The 9135-nt window shown below is 42.8% G+C and overlaps 1 protein-coding gene across 1 annotated transcript in view; it reads left to right on the forward strand.

Moving 5' to 3' along the window:
* DHCR7 (7-dehydrocholesterol reductase) overlaps positions 1 to 9135 on the forward strand; it is a 30909-nt gene that overhangs the window by 425 nt on the left and 21349 nt on the right. The gene's annotated exons all lie outside the window — the stretch shown is intronic.

Raw genomic sequence — 9135 nt, forward strand, 5'->3', positions numbered from 1 at the left:
CCACAAAAAAAAGCATTGTTATGTATGTGTATGTGCTGACTTTCTTAAATCCTGCTTTTGTGACTAGCTCAAGAACGGGTTAGGTCTGAGCTAGCATAATACTGCCCTACGTTTTTGCATTGCTGTTACATAAGCTAAGCCTGGGTCTGTCCTGTCTTTGCCGGGTCTTAAGACTTCTGGGTTTATCTGTAAGTGGCTTCCCTGTGCAGCGTAAAACTGAGCACTGCAATGAGAGCAGGGCAGGATTAACCCACAGGCAAACTAGGCACATGAAGAAGGGGCCCGGTTGTGCTTATTTTACATGTTATAATTATCGAGTGAAAAAAAGTAATATAAATACGCAGTATTAAGTAGGGGCTCATGAGTTTGTCTGCCTAGGGCCCACTAAAGGGTTATTCCAGCCCTGAATGAAAGAATAAGCCATTCTTTCTCTGTTGGAAAGAGCCTGCTGCCTGATCTTATCTGACTTCTGAACAGAAATTTGGGAGGGAAGGGAAACAAAGCAAAAAACAGATGCTTATACAATCACTGTAACATGCAAATTGAGCTACGAGTAAAATTAAGCTTTTTTTTTTCTTCCAGGGACCTAGTTTAGTGTCCTTTTGCTTTATTATATAAGTTATAACTTATTTTATAAGCTATAAATTTATGAGTTTTATGTGCTAAGGTTTAATCTCCACAAACAATTCATAGTAATTCTGTTTTTAAATGTATTTTGAGCTCTATTGGCAGGGAGGACAAAAGACCATTTAGGAAGATAGTGAACTATAACTGGAAACATAGATCTAGCCATAGTTTCAGCTTTGTACTAAACTGGTTTTGAGGGGTTTTTAATGAGGTGGCCAAAACTTCATTCCTAAACCAGGTAGGTATTCAGCATGTAACATGGTTTGCTGCCCTTATCTGAATTAGTCTTTGGCAAACAGCCATAGTTTTCTTTCAACTTGCCTACCAATTTGCTGTGTTTTTATGGGAATATAATACCGATATTATAGCCATAATGGTCCAGAAATTATGCAAGAGCCAAGGACTCATCCTAAGAAGTTAGTTGTATTTTTATAAGGTAGTGTGTGTTAAACTTTGGGATGGGAGGTAGCTTTGTTTCACTTCATTGCTTTTTTTTTTTTGGTAATGATAAATAAGACTCTGCCTTTTTGTATGGATAGAAGATCCTATCTCCCTGCCTACATATATTTTCAATAGCAATTTCATTGCTTCCTTCTCAATTTTGCAGCATGTCTTCTGCCACTCCATCCCAGTGGTGGAAAGCATTGGGTCTGAAGATTTCAAGATTGCAACTACAGCAGTTTCTTTCCCAGAATCTGATTGAAAACCAGATGATGGCATTCAACTTGTGCTAGCATAACTATCCATTTTTTGCTACAAGCCATTTTTGAGATCCTTGAATGAGTGGAGGGCTGGATAGCCAATAAGAAGGCATGACCCCAAAAGTTATTTTTTTCAGTACTGATTTGCTGAATTGATAGGCTTACTTGTGTTAATGGAACAAGTAGCACCACCATTGCTGTTGTGCATCAACATGAAGGATCTATGATGGCACTAGGCTGTTCTTATTTGGGGACTGAGTAACTCATCAAGCAGGGGTGATGAAGGCAGAGATGGGTTCTCCAAGGTAACCTCTGATTGCAGGTGCCACACCAGTTGCCTTAGCTTTCTGAATCTGAGTGTAGTATTGCTAGGGGCCTCTTCTTATATGCCATTCCAGGGTTTCACAAGTTTCTGGATCAAGAAGGAGCAAGATTAATTGTTGGATAGTGTTGGATTAAAATTGTGTAGCTGGCACTGCTTCTTTACAAATATGACTTTACCCACTCTGGGTAAGTCTGGGGTAAGGCTCACCACAGTAGGATTGGTGGATGAGTACTTCACCACAAAGGTACAAGTTCAGTTGTCCTGAGATTTGCTTGCGGGTGATGGACTGGCCCAAGTCTGCTTCTGGAGAGCTGCAGCAAGATAGACATTTGCCCCACTGATGGTGTTCTCCCAATGCTGCTTGGGAGAACATGTTGTTCTTACAACCATAGCCTACGCATGTCCCAAGAGAAGGGAGTGATAGCATTAAGAGAGGTAACACCTTTTTTTTCCTTTCCTCTACACTACTATGGGTTCACGACATGGCAAAAGGCTGAAAGAATAGATTACAGGAGGCCTCTGGAAGTTTCAGTCTTTCCTGTGCCGACAGTCTAAGCTAGCAGTGTTTAACATCGCTTGCAGGCCTAGTGGGCTATCGGCAGGCCACCTGAAGTTGGTGGGGGAGCGTGGGCAGGGATGAGTTGCCTGCTTCAGAATCTGGGGCCCTTGGGCCCCAGTAGACACTGCAGTTGGCTGGAGGACGAGCAAGCGCTGGCACCGTCCCGTCTACTTTGTCCAGGGTCCCGCTGCCACTGCTACCAAGCGCTCTCTCTGGCCAGAAACCAATAAAAACAGACATCAGATTTCTCGCAGGAAACAGTTTTTTTATCCTGGGATCTTACAGACAGACAAGGACATTATCCCACATTAAGTACCTGTGAAGTATCCAAATAAAGACTTTGCCCCAGAACAGTCAGGACTAATTCAAATTCATGGCCATTCAGGCTGTGAATGACTGTCACAATGCCTGTTTTGATGCTTGTCAGTCAACCCCAAGATAAACACCACATCTGGTTTCAGGTGGAATCCAGTTGCTTTGTCAATCCTGGGTGTGGCTGGAGCTGAGTCAGTGATCCAAATTTCCCTCACCCAGTACAATGGCCACTTCTACAGGTAGGCTTCTTGCCTACTTGTTTGACTGGCTTTTGGTTTCCCCAGGAGTCCCTTGGATTCAAAGCATTCAAATGGGCACTTAGGTTATTTTGCAGCTGTTATAGGCAACTGAGTATTTGTCCCTGTCAAATTTTGTGCATCTGCTGATATTTGAAATCTTACTGGAAGAGTTGACCCCTGCAGATAACAGAGATCTTCAGCTGTCTCATCATTTTTTTCTAACACTCATGATTACAGAAGGAAGAGGAACAACATGAAGCAAATGTGATCCCAAAAACTCATACTACAAAAAGCAACTAAAAGAAAAACCCCGAATGATCTTTCTTTAAAAAAAAAATTGTTTTTGAGGGCTGGGATGCTTTAGATGCTTGAGTGTTGGAGACAAGCAGTGATGATCGGTATTTTGTTCAGTTTTTCTTTTTTGTTTGGAAAGTGGGGGATAACTCTAAAACTGTTTAGATAGATTGCTAAATGTATGTTGTAGCGAACTAAACTGCGCATGCTGGACGGATGCACCCTTGGTATGGACCCAAAATGCTCTGAGGACAGGACACAGCAAAGGCCAGGGCCAGATTGTTATTTTTTTACCAGTGTACACCAGATAGTGCTTAGGGATCATTAAAGCACAGTTAACCCTTAAATGGAATGTGAAATACAAACGCAGATAACTCAGTGTCCTAAAATCAAAGTCTAACTTTATTAGTACAGCAAATATTATCTTAGCAGTTTCTATATTCGGAGAGAGATTAAAACATTTAGTACAATGATTTTACCCAATCCCAGAAGTTACTTTGCTCAGCAGAAAAGGTTGCCACTAAGTTCCTGAAACAATGGGTGTGTCATTGGCCGGGATGGCCCAGACAGGTGTTGAAAGCTGGATTTATGATGACGACGATGACAACACACTTAACTTTCTTGCTGCCTCCTTTTACGCTTTTCTTTAACATCACTCCTTTGATGACTCCTTGCTTTTGGATTGGTCTCTCTGCAATCAACGTATTGTCCATATTTTATCCTGTCAGCATATTCCTTTGTTCAACAAACCCATCGTGGGCATGCCTCTTAATTTGGCCTTTTTCCAGTGTCTTACTTTGGGCATTATCCATTGGTCTCCCTTATCACCTTTCCTTAACATATCCAATCATTTCATCCCTCTGATTCAGCCGGTTAGTGCCAAGTTCAGTTAATTTGAGCTGGTAACAAAATTATTACTATGATATGCTAGAAAAACTTCTCACAGTGATAGAGAAGGACAGAAACATGCAAGCAACTCAAGGCCATAAGCTGCCTTCCAAGAGGCAAGGGCAAGTGATATTGCAGAAAAGTTCAGATAACAATGAGGCTACACAGAATTTAAGCAATGATTAAATAAGGCTAAATATAGAAGAAGGCTTTAAACAAAACTGTAATTCACCACTCTATAAACAGGTGCAACTTTAAAGCATAAAATATGATAAGGTACCCTAACAGGATTAACCTTTTAGTGAGCCTTGGAAAACAAACTCATAGGCCCTGGGCCCATCGAGCACCCCCTTCACATCCTGGTGCTGTCACCCATAGGGAGCAGAGCTTGGAGCCACTGCTAGGAAGGAGCTGCTGTGGTGGCAAGGTCAGCGGAGGGGAAGGGAAGGGAGGTGGATGGGGCCATTTGAGCTGCCACCCTGGGTGGAACGACTAGGGCCCCTGGCAGCTCAGGGCCCTAGGCATGTACCTAGTTTGCCTGTGTGTTAATCCAGCCCTGGCAAAGGCCATGTCTCCTACACTAGTGATTTTTCCAGTGCTTTGCCTGCATCACATTCCTGTAGTTACATGCAACTATGCTTGTAAAGCTGTGCTCTGTATTATTTACATCCCACAAGAAACCAGCTATGCCAGTATATATATATCTATATATACTATAGATATATATGCCAGTATATATATATACTGGCATAGCTGGTTTCTATATATATATAGTTTTTTGTGTGTGTGTATGTGTGTGTGTGTGTGTGTGTGTGTGTGTATATATATATATATGTGTGTATATACACACACACAGTATAACTATATATATATATATACACACACACACACACAGTATAACTTTTTGTCAGCACAATAATGTTTTAGTAGAGTTGTTCCAGCAAAAATATTAACTAGGATCACCCCGATTGACATAATTATGAGATGCTTGGAACATTGTTTTTTAAAGTATGCAGCAAGCTACTGCCAGCTGTGCAAAATACAGAGAATTCCAACACTCATAGTTACCCAAAGTACTTATCAGAGCTCGGACTGGATGCTGTCCTCATCTCCCTGACCCAGGCTGGGTCTCAGGGCATCATGTACTTCAGGGAAGTAAAGGCCTGCAAAGCAATAAATGTTCATTATACAAGCTAGTGAGATAAAAAGCTTCAGGATGATAGTGTTCCAAGATGACACCACTCACGGACTTCCATCCCGTTTTTCACATGGTGGTCAGTTTTCCTCACTAAATACAAGAGCCTGAAGGGCAAGATGAAGTTCAAAAGCACTTGGAGACTGATTATCTGCATATGTCCTTTGCTCTCTTGTGCTTTGGTGTCTCATTTTTTTGTATGCTAGTGTTGGAGTGATGTAGTAGCAGCAATGATAGTGCACAAAATATGCAAGAAGCAAGGATATTTTGTAGGGTTCTTATCTTCTGTTGGACTAACTGCTGAGGAAGAGTTTTTAAGACAAGCTTTTGAGCCAAGAGTTCTTTAACAGACCTTTTCCTAAGGATACACAGTGCTTTGAGGAGGTTACCTGCACCCACATCTTAATACCCTCCATCTTTAATTATTGGGAAAAGTGCTTTGTCCCTGTGGTCATGCTGACTAAGTTCTTGATGTCCTCAGCTGTGTATCCAAGTGTAGTCGCCTTTGTTTCAGCAACACATTTTCTTCTAGTAAATAAGATTTCAGAACCTGAAACCCATAGAATTAGCATCTATGAGTAAATTATTTACTCTTGAAAAGTCAATCAGATTCCAGTTTGCCCTTGAATGCAGATTTGCTTATCTCCTTTATTTGTTGGGAGATTTGTAGGGCAGGGGTACAAAGTTGAAGAAAAGAGGAAAGTTGAGGTGCCAAAGTAATTGAACCTTCAAGGTATTAGATTGAAAGAAAATACAGGGCAAAGCACAAAGAAGATAAATAGGTGGGACCTGATAAGGGTTTCAACTTGCATCAGGGCTGTCCAGCTTCTGAGTGGCAAGGGTTGCATGCCTGCTGCACCATATGTAGTGTGAGCTATATACTGTGCTGCACAGCAGGCGTCCCCCATCCTTCCCCACCCACCATGTCGGTGTCCCTGCACCCTGCATACTGCAACATGTGTCCCCTCCGTTTGTGTACTGTGCTACACTCTGCATACTATGCTGCTTGCTACCCCTGCCCCCTTCCCATGCTGTACCATGCTGGCACGCCACATGGCATGGGGTTCCTGGGTTTCCCCTGTCACCTGGCTGCAGATGTCCTTGGCCTTGCAGACCCTGCTGTCCCATCATCTGGGGGCGCAGACAGGCAGTGAAAGCAGGAAGGAGTTGAGCAGTACAGGGGATGTGGGGGGCAGCTCCCAAACTGGGAGCCTGGAAGCCACAATCTTTCCTTTATTTTTTCTTATTGCTGTGTAGCAAGTATTGATGCAGCCCTCCCAGAGCTGGAAACAAGGGAGAGTATATATCTACCACAGTGTCATACTACAGTTTCATAAAAGCAGTGATGCTAAAAGTTTCAGACTGTTCCTCATGCATGAACAAGGTGGGAGGGGAAAAAGCAGCAGGTGGAATAGAGTAAAGAAAATGCAGTTTGTAGTTCAAGGATCTGGCTTACTATCTGCCTTACTCTGGTTGTCTCTCTTTATCTGGTGTCACAGCTAGAAGCTAAGGAGCGGGATGAGCTGTGGTGCTCAGAAGCTTCATGCTGTTTTTTATACGACTAACTTAAGTGTTGGGAATGGGGGCAAACTGTGCAGTCGAGTTGTGCACCTTTGTGATCATGATGCCAGGTTGATCTCAGGCAAAAGTCCAAGCTGATCTTAGCCAAAAGGCTGAGATGGGAACCTTTTTTAGTGCAAATTTTATTAAAAACACACTTATCACCCTACACTTACAAAACTTCATATTTTGAGCATCCTTGTTTTACTAAAATTTCATATTGCAAAAACAGCTACATATCCAAACATACAATTACATATATTTAACTCTTAAACAGCATACATCAACTTCCCACAGAAAAACCCTTACAGAAAAGCCCTTACAGAACTCTGTTTTTTCATACAGAAAAACTATTACCTCAGCAACCACCTGAAACTCTCTGCCCCTCCCATCAGTCCTCATTGTTGGCTTAGTGAAACAAGTATATCCAGTCCTTTTTCCCTCATTTCTTCTCTGCCTCCTCTTCTCTGATCTTTTCCTTGGCCCAATCAATATAGTATTTTAGTTCATGCAGTCCCAGCTTCAGGCACTCCAACCCTACCTTCCCTATTTTATACATCTGCATGAAACCTTTCATCCTGATGTAATGAATCAGTGTATGAAAAGGTGAGCCACGCCCATGGACTCTTCAGAGAGGTCTTATATATTTCCCATTTCCTCAAAATTGCAGCTACATGAAATCCAGTGATATGCACTGCTTCCCCCCTCTGCCTCCATTAGCGCCGTGCATATCACACTTACATATGTTGCATAGGTGAACAATCCCAAGTCTAACAGCCCCCTGCCACCCATATCTCCTGCTTTGTACGGTTCAGAACTAGCCAACCTTTCTCTTTCAGCATTCCAGAAGAACACACATTTCCCTCTGTACTTTTGCTGTCTGCTGCCAGGTCAGTGAGAATAAAATTCTCGTATATAGAATAATCAGCAGTAGCACAGCCTTAACCACTACCACTTTTCCAGCAAAGGCCAGCGTCCTTCTGAACCATAGCTAAAGTATTTGTCATTTCCTTGCCATCACCTTTTCCTATGCTGTTTCCCTCTTTCCCCTCAATATCCATCAGGATCCCTAGCATTCTAATATCACTCTCTCTTATTTGAATGCCCAAATTCTTCAAGACCCTCCAGTTCCTTACTCCCATTATGGTGCTTTTAAATCTATTTAGTTTAACCCCCATCACTTCTCCATACTCTTATGTTTGCTTTAGCACCCTTTCCATCAAAAGTCTATCCCTAACCGCTGCATTTATCATCCATGTATAATACACATTTTACCTCTCCCCTTCCTGGTATCTTTACTATGCTTATGACCATATATTTTCTTATTTTTTGTTCTAACAGTTGCATGCCACACAAAAAATAGTGGTGACAGGGGGCACCATTGCCTCATTCCTGTACAGATTTAAAGGCCTCACTTAGCTGCCCATTAATTTGGACTTGACTCTCCACTCTCTATATTGTAGCCTCATCCAACATATACATTTCTCTGGGAACCTAATTGAGCCTAGCACTTTGACTATGTAATCATGATCCACTCTGACATATACTTTTTCTAAATCTAGGTTTTCTGTAACTGACTCAATTCCACATTCAGCGTCTGGGCATCATTAAATGCTACACATATGGTTTCTTTCTTGTTTTGCTCTCTTGGATGTGGGAGAGTGCATCTTTGATCACTCTGATTGCTTTGGAGATCCTTCTATCTGGCAGTGCACATACTTGGCCTTCATGTATTATCTTCTGGAGGTTTTTCCTTGTCTTCAAAGCCAGCATCTTGGCTATGAACTTATAGTCCATATTAAGGAGTGTAATCAGTTTCCAGTTTTTCAGGAGTTCCTTCTCTTTCTTGAAGAGTAAGATCACAGAGTAGTGGTGGACGGGTTGTACTCAACCTGGTGAGATATGAGCAGTGGGGTACCCCAGGGCTTGGTCCTCGGGCCTGCACTGTTTAATATCTTCATCGGCGACTTGGACGAGGGAGTGGAAAGCACGCTGTCCCAATTTTGCTGATGACACTAAGATGTGGGGCGAGGTGGACACACTTGAAGGGAGAGAGAGGCTGCAACTAGATTTAGACAGACTACAAAAGTGGGCAGATGAGAATAGGATGGGGTTCAACGTAGACAAAAGCAGGGTGCTGCACCTTGGGAGAAGGAATCCACAGCATACATACAGGCTGGGGAGTTCCCTTGAAAGCACAGAGGCGGAAAGGGATCTTGGAGACATTATTGACTCCAAGATTAACATGAGCCACCAATGCCAGACCGCAGCCAGCAAGGCCAGTCATACCTTGTCATGCATCCAAAGGTGCATCTCAAGCCGGTCCAGAGAGGTGATCCTCCCCCTCTATGCGACTTTGGTCAGGCCGCAGTTGGAGTACTGCGTCCAGTACTGGGCGCCGCACTTCAAAAGGGATGTGGCCAGCCTGGAGA

The sequence above is a fragment of the Alligator sinensis genome, unplaced genomic scaffold (assembly GCF_000455745.1).
Source record: "Alligator sinensis unplaced genomic scaffold, ASM45574v1 scaffold442_1, whole genome shotgun sequence".
Lineage (NCBI taxonomy): Eukaryota > Metazoa > Chordata > Crocodylia > Alligatoridae > Alligator > Alligator sinensis.